General features: G+C 35.6%; 1 protein-coding gene across 1 annotated transcript in view; it reads right to left on the bottom strand.

Moving 5' to 3' along the window:
* The window catches only part of LOC145664528 (uncharacterized), a 61646-nt gene extending 39363 nt beyond the window's left edge, over positions 1-22283 (bottom strand). The window contains exon 1 of the mRNA XM_081731274.1: positions 22103-22283. The gene's annotated coding sequence lies outside the window, so the exon portion shown is untranslated. The remainder of the gene's footprint in view (positions 1-22102) is intronic.
* Positions 22284-24146: the final 1863 nt, after the last annotated feature.

Raw genomic sequence — 24146 nt, 5'->3', positions numbered from 1 at the left:
ACCGTTTTACCAGCTTATGTTCATATATGCTAAGACACAAGAATAACAGATAAAGAAAACAGATGGAAGCACAGCTATCTGTGTGACTGTTGTCAGATGATTCACAGGTTTACAACAATATTATTGTGACCGATTACAGAAAACATAGCATGTCATTAGTTACTTGCCGCAAATACGAAATATGTTTCGCAAATCTTTGTTCATAACAAACAATAAAAATCAATGCATATACTTACAGCCAGTAACGAGGTATTTCTGATATGCTCTAAGGCGATATGTTTGGTGTTGAATTAACAAATAAGTAACACGCTAAAGTGGTAGTCATTTTGTGTTATTTCAACCCCTCATATTTTGCTGTGTATGTGTTCCTTGTGTTTCATGAAAATTAAGGCCGTAAGAAATCCAACACCCTTAACGTGCGTATTTACCTGCAACTACCTTATTACAATTTGTAGATTCTAGCGATTTAAATGAACGCTATATTGTATCCTTGTTAATGAAATATTCGCATACAGATTATGGAAAATTTACCTAATCCTTATTGTAGGAAGTCGACAAGAAAATAACTACATCCGAAGCAATAATTCCCTGCTGCATTTAGCCTTGGGAAATTGCTTATGTTATAGTTATGTATCCCGAAATCCCTCCGGTTGAATTCCAGCTTGTAACAGATTGAACGGAATAACCTTTACGGAAGGAAATTAAATGAAATCTTTCAATTTTACATCCCACGCTTATGCCGGCTAGGCTAAAGGAGACGATGATGATGAGAAATGAATGAAATGGTGGAATGAAGAAAGTGAGAAGAAAGGGAAGAACTCCGATGAAACCCAGGCACATGGTGTTCGTCCACAACAAAGTTTACTTTGTGTGAGTTGGGGTCGAACCAAAGACCCCATGCACCAGAAACTGACCGCTCTACCACTGAGCCACATCGGCCCCGTTATACCCTTTACGTTATATGTACATCCAGCAATGTAATAGGTAATCAGACAAATGGCATCCAAAAGTTAATTTCTTGGCATTCAGGGGTTATGAAACGTGAAAAATAATAAGTTTTGAAAGTGATGTTTTCTTCATGACCACAGAAGTTTTCTCTCCTCCTATCGTCGCTGAAAGGAAAAGTCGTCAATAAAGTACAGTAGAAACTCGATTAACCGTCACTCTTTTAACCGTCACTCTCTGTTATCCGTCACTGCTCCGGACACTACTGTACTTTAAATGTGCCGTAATTGACGCTGTGCGCCGTGCAGAGCACGGAATAAAGTGTAAGCGAAATGGACTGAAATAGTCATGCGTCACTTTCGGTCATGCTAGTTTCCACACAAAAACTTGTTACAGTACTGAAACCCTTATGGAGAAAAGCATGGACTTGAAACACTCAAGATGCCAGAAATTAAATTCCAAACTGTTATGAATTATTTTCAAGACCAACCTATATTACTGTAACATGGAAGGAATACGGTTTACTCTGGTCCTGTTCAATCATTATAAGTTGTGATGGATATTTATAAAAATCCATTTTAAAAAAACGAGATGTTGCTTGATTTCCGCTTTTTCCAACGCGGGTCCGGCTTAAGAACCTTTTAAATCTACTTACTGTAGAGGTTTATAACGATATTTCTGTTATCCGTCTATTCGTTTAACCGTCATGATCCTGGTTCCGAGGATGACGGTTAATCGAGTTCTACTGTACATTACAATTTTACGTATTTATCAATAATCATACAAATACGAACGATAAAAATAGATATGTCTTTAGAATAAGACAATTTCCCATAAATGTGCAACTAATATGCAATTTTCATCTTTAATTCTTCGAATACACTTGTCACAAGATCTTGCAGTTACCACAAATGTCAAAATTTAGGTATTTACTTTTGCTATTTGATAAAATCTATGCTTAAGCCAAAGTACTACCTTCGACAGAAACAACTATAGTTTTTTTTTTTTTTTTTTTTTTTTTGCAAATCCATAAGAAACACAAAAAGCAATATGAAAATAGTAATAATTAATTCAACTACAGTTTTCAATAGCGACAGCAGATAATGCGAAATACTCTGTACTCTACAAGAAGATTGAGAACGAGTTTAAGCGACAAAACTGTGGCTTCATACGAAAACATGAGTAGTAATACACAGTAGTTATTTCTATACAGAATAGCATGCATATATTCTTAATTTTAAAATTGGGGACGCGGTGGCTTACTGGTAGAGTGTTCACCTCTCGAGCATGATATCCCTAGTTCGATCCCTCCTCTTGCCAAGTGAGTTTTGCAATGGACAAACACTGTGGGCGGGAATTTTCCAAGTTCTCCCGTTTCCTCCCATTTCCTTCGTTCCACCATTTCATTTATTTCTCATCATCATCGTCTCCTTTAACCTCGCCGGCATAAGTGTGGGACGTAAAACTGAAAGGTTTCAATTTATTTCCTTTCATTTAATTTCAAGACTCCCGTATAAAATATTATATTCCATACCCAAGAAACAAAATACGGATGAATCTTCTACAAAACTATTTGAATTCTGTCAGCATTTCTGTGCTTTACTATACTTATTTGCTGGTACAATTATGTTCACAAAAATCCACATACCCTTTCTGAGCCCAAGTCCAAAAACGTGAGCCTAGACCCATCACAATTCTCAGAGATCTGTACAGAGGGAGTTACATTTTCTCTCCGTTTTTACATAGACACTAGCTGGAAGCCAACGGTAGTCGAGCGTGTTAAGCAGTGAGTCTTCATAAAGAACTTGTGAAACTCGAAGATCGAAGGTTGGAAACTCGGTTTCATGTATTTAATTTTTATTTTTTAAACATAAGGATATTACGCAATAATTAAATGTGTAATATTTGTAATTTCATGTAATTTCAAATGTACCGTCATGTTTTGGTGTTAAAATCAGCGTTTATTGAATACAGTGCATTTTTTTTTTTTTTTTTTACTTTTAGTTTCAAAACTAATATTCATAAGAGTTTTTGATTTAAAATCGCTAGTATAATCAATGACATTTGGATGAATGTGAAATTAAACGAAAATATATCAAATAAGCATGTAATTCTAAACTTAAACGCCAAACTAATTTTATATCTGATGAAATACATTTCTACAACAAACATATTTGATAACCAATTAATCATACAATACTCGCACATTATATATATATATATATATATAGTACACTCACTGCAATGAGGGTAACTATTTTCTTTACTATTACAAATATCACTTACTGTAATACGAAGAATTGTGCTCCAGATTTATTTAAAATTTCCATATCCTTTCGCTTTATGTGAATCGTTCCATATGAACTTTTAAAATATTCGGTAATTTGCTAACGAAAAGAGGTACGATATTTCCACAAATAAGAAGTAATAGATCTCTGCTGTGACGGAAGATCTGAATGAAAAGCTTGAGACAACCATTAAAAATATAAACTGATTACTCGATATTCAGTCAGCAATTATCAGCTGCTGTCCTTTCGAAAAGAACGGCTGCCAGAATAATTCCTGGTCTTTCATGATCGGATTCTCAACTCTCACTTGTCTTAGTGATTATTTTTTTCCATGATTGATATTACTAATATAAGTGTTATTTATTTCAAAGCTATTGTAATTTTACATTTGCTGTCAAACCCAATGGCTTCAGTTTCAGTTTGTTTACATTATAATTCTTCGTCTTTTACATTTCACAAGAAAAAAAGTTCATACAAAATAACTTAATAAACAGAAAACATATATGTTTGAGGCAGGGGTGTAGCCAAGGGGGGCCCATCGGGGCCAGGCCCCCCCAAATGACCAGCTTTTAAAACATCATAGTAGAATTATCTCGCTTCATTCATTTAAAAGTAACAAAGTTTATTGACAATTAATAATTTACGGTGAAATAGTATGGAGAAATATTGTTTTTCCATACCGATCGAAAAATAGTATAGTATATCTTCCTTATACCGATCGAAAAATAGGATACTTTTTCGTGACAGCAGATTTCACAATTTACTGCGATTTATATTTGACAGTTTGAAGACAAACGTTTTAACAAGCTATTACAAATAAAGCCATAAAACAAAGGAACTAAACTGATTTGTAAGTACAGTATATTTTTATATGCTTGAACAAATGTTTTAAAAGACATAGAGGATGGAAAATTTGGCTAGAAACAGTGCTTTTATTCAATTTGGATTTCATTCGCTCTCTCTTTTATTTCTACTCAGTGTAATAAAATAATTATGTTTTTTTTTTTAGTCACGAATAATATATAAATATTTTTGTCAGGAAACAGTAAAGAAATTAAATGAAATTTCAAAGAAAATCAATCTTGTGTAGGTAGGTTTTGTATACAAGGTCTTAAATTTAAATATAAAGGTAACCAAGAAAAGTTTTGTTGCTTTTTCACCCACCACCTTCGACCATCAATATGTCACCTAACCTGGAAGATCAAAAATAGTCCCCATCCGCATCAACGGACGACCTTCTGAAAACGTTCTGGAAGGCCATGGAATCCATCGCGGTAGAACTTGGTGGACCGTGAAACGAAGAAAGTATCAGGTGCATTTTGGACTTTTACTAGGGATTTGAACTGGCGTCCTCTAAGGTGATTGTCCGAAGAATGTAACAGGTGCTAATCGGACGGTGCAATACCCGGGGAATATAGTGGTTGCAATATTGTTTCCCATCCAAGGCGGAAAATGGTGTCCTGAGTCATCCTAGCCAGGTGGGACTTAGCGTTGTCCCGTAAACGAGGACCCATTTGCAATTCAGAAGTGATGGCTCCAGAGTTTTGAGTTTTTGATGAGCACAGCTCAACTGCTGACACTACACAGTTGCATTGATACTGTGACCAGCTGGTAGCAGTTCCCGATGCACGATCCACCAAACACACAGAAGTACCTTCTTCTGGTACAGTGCTGGTTTCGGTTATTTTGAAGTCGGTTCATGGGATGCTAACCAATGATGATGGCACCGTGGAGCTTCGTATAGGACCCACTTTTTATCACATGTCAACGCCGTGTGCAGAAATGGCTCCGAAACAGCAAATAAACACTTTGTACATGTGTTGATCTTCTGGGACGTGGTGTTTTCGGGTGTTTCGTCATCGTCCTTAAACTTGTTAAACCATCGCTGCACTGTTCGCGTCGTCACGATACCCTCACCAAAGGCCTGGCATATCTTCTGTCCCGCTACAGCGGCGTTTGACCTCCATTTGAACTCGTTCAGCATGCATGCTTTTATGACGCTCTGTGGATGTCCCATGTTCTCTCTGTCTTTACGCAAGTTCACGGTGTGTCTGAATTGCCACAACCAGGTAGGATGTTGGATATACCCACGCCAACAACTGACGTTCGCCTTATCTCCACTCGCATTCAATTCACGATGTGAGGTTCAATTGAACATAGACCTCCACGAAAAGGGACAGAACTTTCTTGGTTACCTTTAAAGTTATGCACAAAAGTATAGCGTTTGGTCCCTGGCAGTAGTTCTTGATTAAGCATAATAAAAACTATCTTGAATATAACTTATGGATAATAATAATAATAATAATAATAATATAATAATAATAATAATAATAATAATAATAATAATAATAATAATAATAATAATAATAATAAGCTAAAATAGTGTTTTTATTTTCCTAGAAGAAAACCGAAATATTCCTTTCTTTCAGGCCTCAAAAACACTAACAGCAACACATTTTTTGGCTTTGTACATTGTAGCTGCCCCCCCCCTCAAAAACGACGGGCCCCTCCTACACAAACCTGCTGGCTACACCCCTGGTTTGAGGGCACAGGCCACACATTACGGTGTCGAGGGCCAACTGTTAGACATTCCTGCTCTCGAGATTTTAATTAACTCAGTGTCGAGGAGACTAGATAAAACAAAAAACACGAAATTCTACTACGTATATTAGTGCCCCGTGAAAGAATGTAATTAAAGGAAATACCTGAAAAGATATTTTTAAACTGTAGTTTCACATAACACATAGCCTCGATGCTCAAGCAGAGGATTAAAATTCCTATTATCTAAATGCTTCAACAACGTCCACTAATACTACTGCTACTACTACTAGTAGTACGATCAATAATAATTATAATAATAATAATGTGTGTGTAAAATTACGTATTAGTAAGTGCTTTCTCTGGGCATCCTCTATCTGATATCATTTCTGTTGAAAAAAATTTGCCTTTCATCGTCCTACTACCACATATATTTATGTTCCGTTGTTTGGATCAGAGCTATAGCTAGAGATTTAGATGATAGAGTAGAATTCGGTCATCTGCAGTGCCGTGCTGTAAGGGAGGCGGGAGGGCAGATTGAGGCCCCGGCAGCCAAAGTAAGGGGCGCAAAATTCGGGATGAATAAAGAAAAAAACAAGGAAAGGAAAAGAGAGGAACAATTACTTGAAAATACTTAGAAAATGTGTTAATATATATAAAATGGAATGAAAAACTAATAAAAGTGCTCAAAATCAAGGAATAGCAGGGTTTATTTTGGAAACTTTTCATATGCTTCGCGCCAACTATGGTGGCGCTCTGCAGCTGGTCTGTAGACCTCACTCATATCTACGGGAACACCGTTCTATACTCTCGGACCGGGCGTTGATTTTCCATGGCATGGCACTGGTCATCTCACCAAGGTTTTCCTTGTTTTTTTTTTTTTTCTAAACTAAAATAAGTCGTTTTGTTCTTATGCTATGCTAATTTTAATCAACCTTCTTGGATAGACCATTGCAATGGCAAAAACTGATCATTATGTATATGCTTTTAAAACTATGAGGTGTTTTCAAGATGCTTACCTCAGATATTTTTATGAAACTTGGCAAAACTACCTTTGGTTAATACACAGGTAGCTACACTTGGAGAATAGTTACGGAAATTTACAACTATTTACAAGGTTTCATACTATCGACAAGAAATGAAATTTCAATGCATTAGAAACATTTTCCGGTACTCATTGTTAACTTCTGAAATTTTATTCTGTATGTGACCACACATACAGCATTTTAATTTCGATTCTTTCACGGTAAGAAGTAGTTCGTGAAATATAACGGAAATTCAGAACCAAACTTCTTAGAGAATTTCTCAATATTGATCGATGCGGTTGATAATGTTTTTAATGTTTGTATATTAAAATCCAAAATATACTTTTGTTACTACATATCTTGGAAATTACATCATTTACTTAATGAGTTAATGAACGAAAGTTCTTACTGCAAGGTTACTTATTATCGTGCAAGTCAAGTTTCGGCACACCACTCGAAATAATTGTAGAAAAGGGTTCACTAATATTATAGTCTATCACTAAACGTTTCAAGAATACCCCTCTTACTGTTCTACGAAAGACTTCCTCTGGCGACATGACATTTAGCCATTTAGCATAGAAAAATTCAAGAAGGCCACCTGAAGATGCTCCCTTTTATATTAATAATGTAATAATATGTAATATTAATAATGTAATAATGTAACAACATAATAATTTATATTGTTTAAAATTACAATATACTAGGTGGCGAATGAAAAACACAAATGCTACCTAATCGAGTCAGGGCAGGGCGAAGCTGGTTAAATTTTCGCAATGATACTAGATTCAATAATACTTCCCATTGCTTCATACTAGCATCGCTTCATTTGTAAACGTAGGGGGGCGCGGTGGCTCTGTGGTAGATTGTTCCCCTCCGGTGCTTGGGGTCCCTGGTTCGATCCCAGCTCGCGCCGTTAGAACTTTGTGGTGGATAAACACTGTGCCCGTGGGTATTCTCGGGGTTCTCCCGTTTCCTCCCACATTCTTCATTTCATTCATTTCTCATAATCACCGTCTTCTTTACCCTAACCGGCATAACCGTGGACGTAAAACTGAAAGATTTCATTTCATTTTATTTTCATTTTTAAACATTGAAAACATCTCTGCACTGTTCAGAAATACAGAGCTAGTGGAGAATAGTATCTAGTACAGTCTTCTTTCAATGCATTCACTTATTTTATCAGTCGTAAAGCACTTACAATTCTTTTACACAGGTATTCCCACACTTCAAAACGTAAAACACAGCTTTATTACATTGTATTTAATTCTCTCGCCTGCAGAAATTTGTTCTTTATGAAACGTCAGATTGTAGACGTTTAGTATGTCAATGGAAAGAAAAAGAATATGTGGGTCAGTTTTGGAAAGAGACGAATATCATTGGGTTGAGTTCTGAGAGTGTAAGTCCCTAATGTACACCTATTTGAAGTTCGTAAACTTCATTATTCCCTTTGCTTACCTTATTTTATAACATTGCAGCGCAAACAGCAGCTTGTGTGTGTCTCTTCACCCTTCCCATCTTTATACCTCCATTCCCACCGTTATGAATAATGCGCATGGGTAGAAAAGCGGGATTAATTAACAAAATCCATCACCATCAAAACGCTGAACATATATTTCAGATTTCGCGCAATTCTGATTTTGAAAACGTTTCTGCGTACACTATTGTCATTACTTGGCACCTTGTATATCGCATAATCATTAAAAAACGTATATAATATTTTAAGCAGAGTAAAGGGGGGCGAATCCGGACATTCTAAGGTTATTGAACAATTTCTTGGGAGGTAAAATACGGAGCGCAACACGAATTTGCCAGTTGAAGCACCGTGCCTCCCTTTACGTTCAGTGTAGAATTGAACTTCATGGAAGACAGAGTGACGCAGCAGTGCGGTATGGAAAACAAGTCTGAAGGTAAGTAACACCATAAAATTTGCTTCTTCTAATTTCTGAACAGTCTTACTTAAGGTATTACTAGGACATAATTGAGTTTTTTAAAGTACAGCTTCGTGTAACTACAGAGTCACTTATGCTAATCTTTTACGTCAAGGTCAGAGCCCAGTTACTCCTCGACGCCACATCTGATGATAAATAAAGTTAACGGTGTGTAGGCGGGGCGAACCCGGACAATAAATGTGAGGTGAATCCGGACACTTATTTTCCATTGGGGCTATTTCAGACATTTTCATATGAAATCTATGAGATCAAAATAAAAAGAGTTTAGGCTATATATTTTTGTAGGTGAGTTCAGATATACATAGGCACATATACACTGCAAAATATTTCTAGAAATAATAAACAAGACGAGAAAAACCTTTGAAATAAAATATTATTTTGGAGAGGAATATTGCCTGTTACAAAATTAGCCCACCCCGACCATCGTGGGGTGGGATATGGAGCCACTTTAAAAATTTAAATAGGGACCCCACTTTTTATAACAGTTTGAATTCTACGGGGGAATATACGTAAATCTTATTCGATACGTAAATGGCACTGTAATCAATAAAAAACTAGTTGCACTAAGGTTTCTTCAATTGGAAATTGCCACGTTATCATTTCAGAATAAATGTGCTACAAACAATGCTATTCTGTCTTATACTTCTTCATGACTCGTGATAGATGGCTCTATATTCAGCAAGGAATTTTTTTAATGAAGAAACACGACGGAACCTGTTTTCTGTACGTTATCTCAGTATAGGCGTGATTGTTTTCGATGACACTCTTCACTTCTTATCTTTTAGTTACAATAACTGCTCAAACTGACTACCTCTAACATCCGTGAATTTATTGATAAGCATTTCGAATAGTTCTGCATGACTTAAAAGTATCAGTAGGGTTTAAACCGTGCACCTACATGTGCACTCTGGTAAATTTTGTAGGCACATGAAGTGCTACTTTCTGTGAGGAGAAAATAACAGTACACATTATATTCTACTTTATGTTAAACTTTACACAATACATTGAACTAATATTGTGACGTCTGATTAAACTATTTTTTTCAGATGGTTAGACAATACGTAAGGAAACAACATAAGTCATTGATAGAAGATGACTTTACAATTCTGTGGCTACTTCCAGGAGAGGTATGTCAATCAGGGAAGCAGCTGAAAGGTTTAATGTGCCCAAATCTACTTTGCATGACTAACAGAAGAAATCAAACAAGAGCTTCCAATTAGAAAGGCTGGACTTCAAAGTATTATTAGTGCTTCAGTAGAAAGAATACTTACAGAAAGAATTTCTACTTTACAAAAGAGAGGATTTGGCCTTACCCACCACGATATGCAAAAGTTGGCCTTTGATTTTGTTTCCGTATAAAATATCCCTTGGTTCCTTTCACACAAGAAAACGGTTAGCTGGTTCTGCATGGTTCTCATTTTTTGTCTCTGAGAAAACCACTCGATCTGAGAAAACCCAATGCAAGGGTGCAAGAGTTTAATAAAGAAACTATGATCCGTTTCTATGAGTAATTGAGGGAAACTTTGACAGAAACATCGTTATGGAATCACCCCGATCGGATGTACAACGTGGACGAATTGGGCTTGCAGTATACAACAGGTCGACAAAACTGCTTGAAAAAGCTGGAAGAAAATCTGTTGTCCAACTAACGTAGCGCCAGGGTATTACCAAGGGAACAATTTACCTGTGGAAAGAAATTGCATTTTACAGAAGAAATTGCTGGTGCATCGACCAAAACAAGTGATTGTGGTAATAGTAGCTTCTGTGGTAAAAATTATTGTGCATGTGACTCATAAAATGGTCCTTGGATAGAATACACAAAATGTAAAATATGGTATCATGTAAGATGTGTTGGTGGTGGTATTAATTGTTCATTCGTATATGGGAAGTGAAGTGCATTTAACTTGAACTGTTCATATTTCAGTAGCATTTTTATAGCAAAAAATTATGTAGAATAATCTCTAATGTAGTGTAACCATACTGTAGCTAACTAGACTGTGTGATTCACGTTTAACTAAACAATAGTCATTAGGCTATTACAAATCTAGTGTTTAAGATCTTTCCTCAGAAAAGTTCAAATGTTGACCTTTCCATTGAGAATCAGGTAAGATACACATCCTGTTGAACTTTTGTATATGTTTAGACTTGGAAATGAACCTATATAATATTGTATTTCTAATCCTTACTTATAAGACATTTGTATTAAGAAAACACACATAAGGTAAGTGTTGATATCGTATTTAATGTGTCTGATGATTTTGTAACCATATTTTGATTTTAAGAATATTTTCTACTTTGTCCGGATTCGCCTCCCCTAGTGTCCGGATTCACCAATCTCTTTCGTAATTTCCAGCAAAATGGTATCTTCTCTTTGGCTGAATGCCATTATTAAGAGCAGCAGACTAGCACCTTATTATCATGTGTTATATGTAGACTACGCTCCAAAGAATATTTGACCAGAATATAGCGACTCTCTCCGCTGAAGTAAGGTGGGTACAATACAAAATACCTGAACTGTCCGGATGCGCCCCCTTTACTCTAATAAGTAAAAAATTACTGTGACTGTTATTGAAATGTTTGTAAGACGAATGGATCGACCAAAAATATTTTTTACCAAATGTATGACTTTGCAAACTGACCAGAACATTGATTTAATAGGGTGGGAATAATTTTACGGGGCGCCGCGTCATTTACTCATTTCCAACACTTTTTTCTGCTTGCTCTTTCGACGCCGTCTTGCTAGCCGCATCCAGGGCAACAGCTCTACAAGCTTTCCCCTGTAGCTACGGCGCAATTTGCCGTACACAGAGTCAAGTTGTCTGAAGCTTAAGATTCCAAGTGTCAGTTAAGGATTCGAATCTTTCTAGAGATCATTTTCTCCTTCATCCCTAACATGTTTGTATGACATTTTGTTTCTAAATTTGCATTTGAATTCTCTGGACTATTGTTTCTATATAATACTCTAGCATTTTATCATGAACGGAATCAGTGTTTTATCGTTAATACAACATTCAAATTGTAGAAGTATGAAATTTGCTTAACATACATCACATGAATTTTTTTCTCTTAGGTAAGAGCGATGTAATAAAGTAGTGGCTAAAGTAACGATTTCAAAACTTGTGGATCCTGGGCTAAATTCCCGTTGAGGTAAATAAGGAAATTTTTATCATTTGCAATAATCGTACTCTCGATATATAATAACATGAATATTATTTAATTTCTTTCGGCATTAGAGTCAAGACGACTTTTTTTAAAGCACTGTAAATAGGTGAGATATCAGAATGTGCACAAAATGACGTCAACCGTATCGATCTTGATTCATACTGTTGGGAAGGTAACGTGTTCAGCAAACAATCGATCAATACCTAAGGCACATTCTTAGTATGGGTAAAAAATACCACTGATCAAGTAAAAACCTTATTGTTTCCTAGCAAACTGTGGAATTGTTTCTTATAATTCTTCTTCAATTAATCCCACTACTGCTAGAAATAATAATGATAATAATAATAATAATAATAATAATAATAATAATAATAATAATAATAATAATAATAATAATAATAATAATAATAATAATGTTTTAAGCAATTATCCTTTTACAATACGTTCCATATATCCGTTCAACTAAAATTTGTAAACCGGAACTATTCTTTACTATATTCGTATATATATTTTCTTAAAATTTCAACACAATGCATAAATAATCCCAATTATTTTAACCAAAGAAATTACGTTACTATGTATTGTGATGTAGACAACAGATCTTCCGCATTTTATTATGAGCATGATAATAAGAAACTAATCTTTCCTCATTCATTTCTATTCTTAGTAGTAGTTTTTGTTAGGACATCAGAATTCTCGATCTTTATATCGTCCATGAGCGGACATCTTCTTCTTCAGCTCTATCTCTTGCACAAAATTATACTTCCTAAGTATCTCTTATAAGAAAATTCATCCTTAGAGAGTGTCCTAACAAATTTCTTTCCCTGTTTGCTATCAGCTTCATCCTTCTTCTTACTTCATCTACTCTTCTCGGAACTACTTTATTTCTTATTTTCTCTCTCTAGTTGATTTTTGCATCCTTCTCCATATCTACATCTCGAGCCATATTCTAATGAATATAATTATAATTGTAGTAAAAACATTTGTGAAAGTATTGTGATGTGTGCATGACTGTCCAGCTCTACACTATAACAGTGGATGGAAGACTCAGAATCCATTTTATAGCCACTTTTTCCAGAGTTCGCATTTATTAAATTTGTTGTGATAACTGTTTGTGTGAAAATTTAACTTTTATTTCATTAATGATGATAATTCTATTTACAATAGCAAAAGGATACGTATTATGTGGGGCATTTTCCCCCTATTACTTCTCACACTGTTGCGAAACAACCTATTTCAAAAAGGGACTGCGTGGCACGTATATCATACAATATTTACAATTTCCGAAATAATAATGTCATTGTTATGTAATAACACATAACCATCGCAGACAAACCTACGAAATCGATCCTATGACGTTCCTTAATAGAATTGTTTGATAATATATACGTGTATGCCTCACTTATGTTTTTTTTAAATTCTTCAATTTCCTCTATCTCTCTTCAAAAGAAAATAAGAAAGAAACATCAGAGGCCGAGTTCTAAAGTCTCGATCTTCACGTTCCACAAGTAATTTACAAAGACTCGGTGTCTGAAGATGCTCTGCTACCGTCGGCACAAATACTTCCTGCAGCTACTGTCTATATAAAGAAAGGTAAATGCAATTCTCTATATACGGATCTGTAAGAATTGTGGTGGATCTAGACATACGCTTTGACTTATTGTTAGTCTCTGAAAGAGTTTCTACGTTTCTCTGAACAGAAGTGTACATAAAACATATTTCTATGTTCCTGTTGTGTATCTTTCTGGTAATAAGTAGATAATAAGAAATAAAATTCATTGTAAATAAAAATGAACGTATTTTTATATTATCGTTTTATCATTCTGCATTCACTGACATTAACTATGGCCTAACTGGACCAGTTGCTGAAGTCCGTTGCCAACACAGGTTTACAGTTTAAACACAAGAGCATTCTGTCAAAATATAAAAGTAAGAGAGCTGAGCTGGGTATTTCTTCTCCTTCTGAGAGCTAAGTACTTTGCCCCCATACCACGAGCTAGCTCGTTCTACGGTCACATATTTCTCATATCCCCAACATGCCTCTAATCTTAAGTGATTTTGAGATATTACTATCATGTTAGAACAATTACACCCCATCCTTTTTTCTTCCATTCTGTGAAAAATATCAAAACACGCTGAAACAAATGATAAGTTTGAATAAAAAAACTTCATGTCTCTAACCTTAACATATTTCGTGGTTTGACCATCTCATTTTAAAAATTACAACTCAAACTTTTTGACTCGGTTATTTTCTTCCCTCCTAGGAAAATATCAAAAACCCGGAAACGCGTCTTTAATTATTTTATGATCTTACTACTAAATTTTATATCTCTAACCCTAACAAATTTAGAAATATAGTCATACAATTATAACAATTCTGACCCCACCTTTTTTCTTTCCTTTCTAGGGTAAATATGAAATAACGGTGGAATACGTATGTAGTAAATTTTAAAGCAAAGTTAATACACCAAATGTCCTGTCTCTAACCACCCGAGATTCCGAAATATGGACATTTTTAGATAGTAACTGCCTCCATTCTTGCCCTTATTCCGTTAATTTTTAAAAAGGCTTTCCTTAAAAGGACCATTCATCACAAATATTATATTCTGTCAAAAGTTCAAATTTCTAGGAATAGCGGTTTGGCCTGGGCATTGATCAGCCAGATACAATTTGTTCTTTAGAATATATAGACTAATCTCTGGCTACTTGGAGAAAGCGCCCTCAGGTCCTGCATTTGCTTAATCTAGGGTCCAGAACCTCCCTATTCCTAACATATGTCTAATTTTAATGGATTTCAAGATATGACCATCTTATTATAAGAAGTGCAACTCTGACTCTTTGTTTCTTCCGTTGCAGGGCAGATATCAAGAAATACTTAAACACGCGTATTAATTATTTTATATGAAAACTCTAAAATATCAAATGGAACTCGAAATCATATTTATATAGATTGCGAGAACAACTTAAGTCCTAAGATAATAAAATCCCTTCATCTAAACAGCGAGAATTTTATTCTTTTTTTCTTAAATAATAACTGAACATTTAAACATTGAGTTTCTTAAATAGAAATTTCATTTTTTAAATACAAGCTACTCCATAAACATGTATTACACTTTGTTTCATCTTGAATCTAATTTTTGACTGGATACTGCATTTTTAGAATCTTACCAGCAGAAACAAATATTCCTCTTTGATTTCAAAGTTAGTTATATATTTAATTGTATAGATTTCTAACCAAACAAATTTTTATTGTATAATCTCCAAGCTTATGATCAGGGCCGGACTGGCTACTAATTGACTCCGACGGCTGATATACTGTGTTGGTTCTGAATTCTCAATCCCCCCAACAACCACTACCCCAATTGAACACTGTTTTCCCACAATGAAAGCACACTATAGCCACACCGTATATTATACAATTAAGATCATAATACGAATCATGGTATATGTCATGTAACAATATTTATGAGAACAACACAGACAGTAATCATTAGCATTTTTTCTTCATCTCGTCTTGGGATGGTAATAAAAACTACGGACATATTCAATGGCTCAGCACTGGATGCTACAGTATTCGTGAACAATGGATACGATATGCTGCAAAATATAGTCCCCTGCACGTAGCATAGAATATTTTTGAGGGGAATATATCCTCTGGAACAAGCACGATAAAATCTTTTCGTAAGGTCATGAATATTAGTTCGCACTTTTGGTCTTCGAAGTATGTTATGCACCCAGACTGGATGTAATTGTTCAAATTGTATGCTTATTTATGCCTACAGAGGGGTCGTAATGGAATTTACCTGCTATGGTTACGACGTGATAGAAGATCAGGAAAGAAATTATCAATAGTAAATCTTAATATTGCTACCAGAAAGTAATGTAATGAATTTTTATTTCGATTTACGTAATTTTATTCCAAATGTATTTGTATATCCAGTTCTTACTGTAATAGCAGTTACAGTATACGAATACACAACGACAACCATGAAGGAGGATTCAACAGCAGCCACAGTTTTATTTAAAAGAAACACGTACGTACAAAGAATTTAATAACTTTTCACTTATCAGTGTTGTATGTTCAGGAAGTCCGAATTTATAATCTACCCGTTACAATACTACTACCTCAGCTTTCCAGGGTAATTTTCGAAATGACACGACATGGACATGAAAGCGACCATTAACAGACTTTGAATAACTGACTGTGGCTCGACTTCTTGGCTGATAAGATCGCCAACTATTGAAGGATGAAAGCAAACACTCATGAGTGAGTCAAAAATTCCAAAACCACTGGATCTTGTTATAGAAGCAACTGCCCAACGCCGTGGTATCATTAAAGACAGGAATTAATGTCTTTAATGAAACTATGTATCTGACAAACGACGCCGCGCTGCAGATTTGCTTTATCTATATAAAAATATCAATGGTAAAATTGATTATGCGTTCTTATTTTCGCAGAATAATTTTCGGGTTCCTCCGAAACGAATTCGCTCTCTTAATTTGCTAGCTTAAGAGACACATAGGTTATCAATTGTTCAGCGCTTCTTGTTTTACAGACTAGCGCACGATTACAATACTGTTTCAACAGATCGTTTACGTTTTTACATCTGAATGAAACTTCAGAACTCGACAGAGAATATTGTATATTGAGAGGCGAGCGTTATTCTTTTGTATTTATTTTGTTAGTTATTTTTTATTCTCTTTTTGTTTGATTTTTCTTTTTATCGTGTGGGTCAGTTTCAGCCAATTGGCCTTGTGTTTTATGAAATTTATTGAATAAATAAATATATCATGAGAGTGATCCAAGATTTCTTTTTGTTGGGTTTCAAATTGTTATTTTTCCTAGGACAAGAAACGAAACTTTCAAAATTGTATTGTCAGGCCACTATACTTTCGGCTCCGTTTAATATTCTAAGATAGGAAGTGTATTTGACTTCACTGTTGTTTTTGCTTGCACCGACATGACTCTGAAGCTGGCATGGCCCACTCTTACTTTAAGAGAACGTAAGTCGCAACAAACTTTTAATGAAACGCTCAAAGAACTTGATGTATGCAGATTGTCGCCGTGACTATTCACATGAATATTAGTTGTCGCAGATATTTTCCATATTTTTTTCTTTTCCTCGTGACTTAATGTCTATATTAAATTTTCATTTGGCTCCCCTCTTGATCTGCCCCCTGTCTGGTGGCGATTGCTACCTAGCCACCTGGGCCAGTCCGGGCCTGCTTATGATTATAATATCGGTTTCAAATCGCAGTTTTAAATACCATAATAAGCATAAACGAAACATTCATGTAAAGAATCAGTTTACAAATTGAATTAAATGATTTGAGTTAAAGAAACAACCAGCTTTTAAAAATTCGAATGACTCATTAGCAGTTAAAAGAGAGAAGTTAAACAAGTAAATATCTGTGTTTATGAAGTGATATTCTATTACTACATATAACGTACAAAGTCTTAAAAATTTTTAAACTACTTATCTATATGGTAAGAATCACTACTATTTCGCCCCAGGGAAAATATAACTACAGAGTAAGCTAATTCTAGTTATAGTGGTTCCTTTCATTATGAAAGGAGATGAATATACACACAACATATAACCATAATCAACTAGACATATGGAAATTAAATTTACACGCATAACACTTGCGTAACCCCCTCTACTGGTCTCGTGGTTAGCAAGGATATCTTTGGTGTACGTAGTATCGGGTTCAATTACAGATGAGAAAGAAATGGGAACTTTACTTATCCTCGATATTTCTTAGTTTGTGTTCCTGTCCAGGTCGGTAGTCCTAAATAAGTGAAAAGTAATAAATAAGAGTCAGAACGATTTTTTTTCTTTAAAAAGTATTAGAGCGTTGTATTGTAGTGTTTGAGGTAACTGGTATGATCCAAGCTAACACAACATGGAATTTGTTATGACAAACACAGTTTGTCTCTAGGGTGATCTTATCATACTGTTGCCAGCGGAGTTTTAAAAATTCCGCCAGGATTGCAAAATTACTTAAAGTAGAGTGGGGTGGGGAGACTCTGGACGGCGTGCGATTCTGAACATATTAACGTTTGTCATTTGTTTTCGAAAACCACCACCTTGAGTTTGGTAGAAAGTGGATGACGTATGTGTAGTGAGAAATATTTGTGCGGCGTGAGGAACTCACTTTTTGTTTTGGAGAGGAAAGCAAACGAGACAAACAGAAATGGAAATTACCAACCATAGTGGGTAATTTCTATCAGAAACAATACAGAACCACGTTATTGATGCATTGGAGTTTGACTGAAATTTAGTCGTGCCTGACTGCTGCATGCTGACTGGTGGTGCCATCTGTGAAAAATTACAAATACTTAACTGACAACGTGCGTTATGGGGTTCCCTGAACAGATTTGATGGGGTAACACTGAACACAGCTTTGTATTGCTGTTATGTTGTTTTTGCTGCACAATTTGTATACAGTACCTTATCAGGGCTTCACGTTTTACTACAGCTGCCCAGAGATTACAAGAAAGTAAAGAATAGCACAAAATACGAACAATGGAATGAGCCAAAAATGGCGCAAGCCTTAGAGGAATTAAAAAAAACTGTCCATCTGCCAGGCTGCCCAGAAATACGGGATACCATAGGGCACGTTACGCTTGCGGTTGAAATCTACCAGTAGGAAGTCACATGGAGGTGTTTGGGAAAGAAGAGGAAGACGAAATCGCAAACACAAGGTGCACGGAAAGCTTCCCTATAACGCCGCAAAATGTAAGGAAATCCGCATTTGACTACACTGAAAATAAAGCACTGAAGAATCCTTCCAAGAGGGAGACGCGATCGGCAAGTAAAGATTGGCTTCGATTGTTTTTCAAACGAGACCCTGATTTATTGTTACGAACACCGCAACAGCTATCTCTTACAAGAGCAAAAGGTTTCAAGAAGGAAGCTGTCACAGAATATTTTGATATCCGGCGTCAAACCGTAGAAGGCAGTGGCTTAGTCAACTCTCCGGATCACATCTACAACGTGCAAGAAACTGACCTTTCTTTCAACAATAAACCAAAGCGTGTTGTAACAGACAAAGGTTGTTCAAATGCAGTGTTCGTGACAACAGCCGAGAAAGAAGATGATGTTTCGTTAATTACGTGACGTAATACTGCAAGGGCTTTCATTTCTTCGTCCTGGGTCATCTGCAATGGATGATTGGAACCAATGTCCAAGATGCAGGCGTTGGTACCATGTAGTCTGTGTGGGCGCTGGTGACAATCTGTGAACGATGCAGAGCCAATGCGTGACAACATGCCAGGAGTTCTTACCTATACGGGGTCTACGTTCGTCAAGGAGCTTTTAATACACAGTCGATATTATTGATTTTGTTTTGACTTTAGTAAATCTCTTCGTTTGTTCTTATTGGACAGATCATACATGCAGATTATTCTTTCCTAAAATATATACGTTTAGTATTTCTGCGTTTTTAGTGCTTTTTTTAATGTTCAGTGTCACCCCTCCGTTGTTCAGTTTCACCTCTCGATCGTGATTGACTCTGAACAGAACACACGTTTTTATTTCCACACACGTAGCACCCATTCTGTACCAGATATTAAGCAGTGCTTGCACCGAGTGTTGAACAAAATATTGGGCTTTCGATTCCATGTAAAGTTTCTTCCATTTGTTGCGAACCCTTTTCTTACAAGGTGAATTACCATGAAATTGTTCAGTGCCCCCCCCCCCCCCCGCCCCTACTATATTATGCGAAATATATATCATTAGAATTGACGAAAATAGCACACGTCTGGTAAGCTGAATTATCAATAAATAATGCCCCTTTAGAAATCATATTGTCATGGTTTCCAACATACATAGAGTGAGAAAATGAAGCATATAAGTGTCTGATAGATACATCGAAAAATGAAATGAAATCTTTGAGTTTGACGTCCCACGTTTATGCCGGTTAGGCTAAAGGAGACAGTGATGATGAGTAATGAATGAAATGGTGGAATGAAGAAAGTGGGAGGAAACGGGAGAACCCACAGAAAACCTACGCACACGGTGTTTGTCCACCACAACGTTCACTTGGCGGGGCTGGGATCGAACCCGGGACCCCAAGCACCAGAGGTGAACGCTCTACCACTGAGCCATCCGCTAGATACATGAGATTCTAGCTCAGAAAAAATGAAATTATTTATGATAGACAGAGCAATGAAATATATACTGATAAATAATCGAAAAAAGTTAAAGGGGGTGATCTACTCCAAAAATTTAATCATATTGTATGCCACTATTAAATAACAATAAAAGATTCAAGTTAGTGTCTAGTAGACACATGCTGTGACAGTGCAGCATAAGTACAGAATTTTATGACAAACAGGACGATGAGCAACCTAGCCTATAACCAAAAATTGGAAAAATCAAGAGAGGTGATCTACTCGAAAAATCCATCCACAATATATCACATAATTAACTCATAATAGAAAAAACGAAATGAAATCTTTGAGTTTTACGTCCCATAGTTATTTTGGTTTCATAATAAAAATTCTAATGTAGAAATGTCTCCTAGACATTTGGGTTGTGAGCGTAACATAAGTGGTACAATTTATGATAGACGGAGCAATGGGAAGTCTATTGGCCAAAAATGGTTAGAGCCTAAAAGGAAATAATCTAATCCGAAAATTCCTCCAGAGTATATAATGTTACCAAGTGATAATGAAACTATTCAAATGTAAAAGTGTATATATCGGGTGCGAGCCTAGCATAAATGCAATAATTTAGGATTCATCTGACAATGGATAATGCATTGACCATAAGTGAGAAAAATAGAAAGGGGCGTTCTACCCTAACACTCCACACAATATATAACAATATATCAGGTAACAATTAAAAAATCAAGTAGGTAAATAACTGATTTACATATGGGATTATTTGTGTTGGACGAAACAATCCATTCACTCCAAATAAAGAAAATCGAGAAGGATTATCTACTCCAGAAAACTCTTCACAATATTATGAGATATTGAATTAATAATTTAGATAAATGGGACAATAGGCAATTAATTGACAAACAATTATGAGAATCCTAAAGGATGATTTACCTCAAAAATCCTTAAACAATATATGACGTAATTAACTAATAATAAATACTCAAACACATAAATATCTGGAAGATCTATAGTTTTGTATTGTGGCTCTTCATTAACAACTTCAGCCATTCTTCCCTGGAAATTCTCAAGACTTGGAAAAGGATTGTGCCAGTCTGATTTTTATCAGTTCCTCTTTCATCTCTGAGATTAGAATTGGCTAGAATAGACTGAGATTATTAATGTATATCGTGTAAAGATAATGAGAAGGAATTCTTCAGTTTAACGACCTCAGTTACAGGCACACTCACAGATATTTTTCTTGTGAGGGATCCAGGATTTAGGTGAGTCTAATAGTACAAGACACCATGTTTATGTAGTATCGAGTGTTTGATATTGTACAGCCGAAAGAAAAAGCGATAAATAATTTCTAAGGCTGACACCTATATTCTCACGAAAAATGATAATGTTAGATTGTTTTCATCAGAAAAGAAATAGTACATATGACGAATAACGTCAAATCTTTAGTCTATATCAAGTATTCCTCTGCTAGACAAGTATAGTTTTTGTATACAATGTATGTCGAGTAATGAAGTTTCCGGTGGACCACGTGGGTGTGCTTTCGCTCAGTTATGCACTTTACGATAAAGGAGACGGATTACTAACGGGAAATAATTGATTGTGAAAATTAAAATTTTTGCTTTTCAACCTGAAATCAAATCCAGAACCACATGCACCAAAAGTATATGCGCTAACTACTAGACCAAGTTGGAGGGCTTTCTTTCATATAAAATGTATGAACCTTGAAGTATACTTATATTGATTACTCGTAACAGTGATGTATATAATACTTGTAATTTTATGTAAAACCCATAATATTCGAAATGCTTCATTTTCAGTACTGGAACGAACGGTGCTACATACGATTATAAAATAATCTTACCTTAATCTAACAGCAACATTTCAATTAGTATCGTTAGGCAAAGGCGGTTTGTGAACTTTGATTTTATCACTTATATATGTAGCAAGCTTAACGAAGGACATGGCACTCATCAAAAACTACTTTGAGAGTTACTCTTCAACAGTGGCTAAAGAAATAGATACGAAGAAAATATACGTCTTTAAATAAAATAATTGTGAACTTACATTTTGATGAACCTGTATCCACTCTGTTCTGCTGTAGAGCATTTACTCTCTAAATAAAGAGAGACAGTAGTGATTCTTCTTTAAAAGTTCGAGCTCCACTCTCCTGCTATAGAAAATAAACAGAAGGAAGCTTTTGTTCTTGTGGACTCTTGTACAGGAGACGCTCCAAGTGTCTGCTGTTGTCCTGCTAGTTACTGAAACTAGTCTATACAAAACTCGAAGAAATTGGCTTATATTACTATTTACAAGATATAATTAATTACTTCTTCTTTTAGTTCTATTCTCACTTGTTTACCTTCCCCCAGGGAAAGTAAGAGAAAGAAAAGAAAAGAAAAGAAAAGAAAAGAAAAGAAAAGAAAAGAAGAAATTAGATGTGTCCTTTAATGTTCATTTTAGCTTCTTCTTTGTTTTCTTTTTCTTTATTTTTTCATTCTGCCTCTTGTTTTTGAATAAGTAACCTTGAAAACAAGTTTTTGTATATTAACCCAACTTGTATAAAATTACGAGAAGCTTCCAATTTAAAGGCAACTAAAATAAACGTTAAAGCAAAACCAACTACTTTCTTAAATTATTTATTATTGTAGTACATATATATATATATATATATATATATATATATATATATATATATATATATATATATATATATATATATATATGTCTATGTATATATATATATATACGAGGTGTGATTAGAAAGTTTTAAGTCTGGGTTTGTAATTTAAAAATTGCAGTACTTGCAGGCTATTGTGACGGCTCTGCTTTAAAGTAGTTCCCTGCTGAATGAACACACCGATTCCAACGGTGTTTCCACTTCTGGAAACATTCCTGAAAATTTTTTTCCGTGATGGTGTGAAGCACTCTCTCCATCTTTGCTTGCATATCCTCAATTCAGTCAAATCTCTTCCCTTTCAATGACAATTTTAATTTAGAAAAGAGGTAGAAGTCGACCGGGGCCAAATCTGGGAAATACGGAGATTGCGAAAGCACAGGAATATTAGATTTGGCCAAAAATTCCTGGATCGAGAACGCACAATGCGCTGGTGCATTGTCGTGGTGGAATATCCAATTCTTTTCTTTCCAGAGGGCAGGTCTTTTCTGCCGCACATTTTCGCGCAGATGTTGAAGGACGCTGTTGTAGTATTCCTGGTTGACTGTCTGCCCCATATGAGCAAATTCATGATGCACGATACTCTTAGAATCAAAAAAAAAAAAAAAGAACATTAACATTGTCTTCACATTCGACTGAAATTGTCGCGCTTTCTTTGGTCTTAGCGAATCTGGGCTCTTCCATTGAGAAGATTGCGCCTTTGTTTCTGGGTCATACCCATAAACCCATGATTCATCACCTGTTATTACCCTATTCAAGAAATCTGAGTCCATTCCGTCTCTATTAAACAGTTCTTGGGACACTTCAAGTCTGTGTTGTTTTTGCTCGTGACAACACTTTTGGAATTAATTTCACGGACATTCGACGCATGTTCAAATCATCATCTAAATTGGCTGAACCACATAGAAACATAAACTCAGGTCTTTAGCCATCTCCTTAATTGTACGTCTACAGTTCGAGCGCACTAAATCGCAAACTTTCGCAATGTTTTCGTTAGTTATTAATGTTGAAGGCCGGCCAGACCGTGGGGTCATTCTCTACTGACTCGCGGCCATCTTTGAGTCTGTGAAACCAGATAAACACGTTTGACCTGATCAGACATATGTCTCCAAAAGATATATATTTTTTTTAACAGTTCGTAAGTCTCCGTAGCTGATTTCTAAGTTTTAAAACAAAATTTCACACAAACACGTTGTTCCAATATTTCCTCCATTTTGCGCACTTAAAATCCACCAAGACGCACACACACACGTCCGCATTCAACTGGTTGCTACGCCGTACTGAATAAAGATATCTCGGTGCATGTTTCAACATGTCTCAAGGACACACCAAGCCAGCGCTTCCATGCTAACGGGCGATTATATCTACTCCTCCTGAGTAGTGTTGCCAACTTTCCAATAGCGTATATATATATATATATATATATACAGATTT

The sequence above is a fragment of the Thermobia domestica genome, chromosome 1 (assembly GCF_964235325.1).
Source record: "Thermobia domestica chromosome 1, izTheDome1.hap1.1, whole genome shotgun sequence".
Lineage (NCBI taxonomy): Eukaryota > Metazoa > Arthropoda > Insecta > Zygentoma > Lepismatidae > Thermobia > Thermobia domestica.
This window is presented reverse-complemented; position numbering and strand designations above follow the sequence as displayed.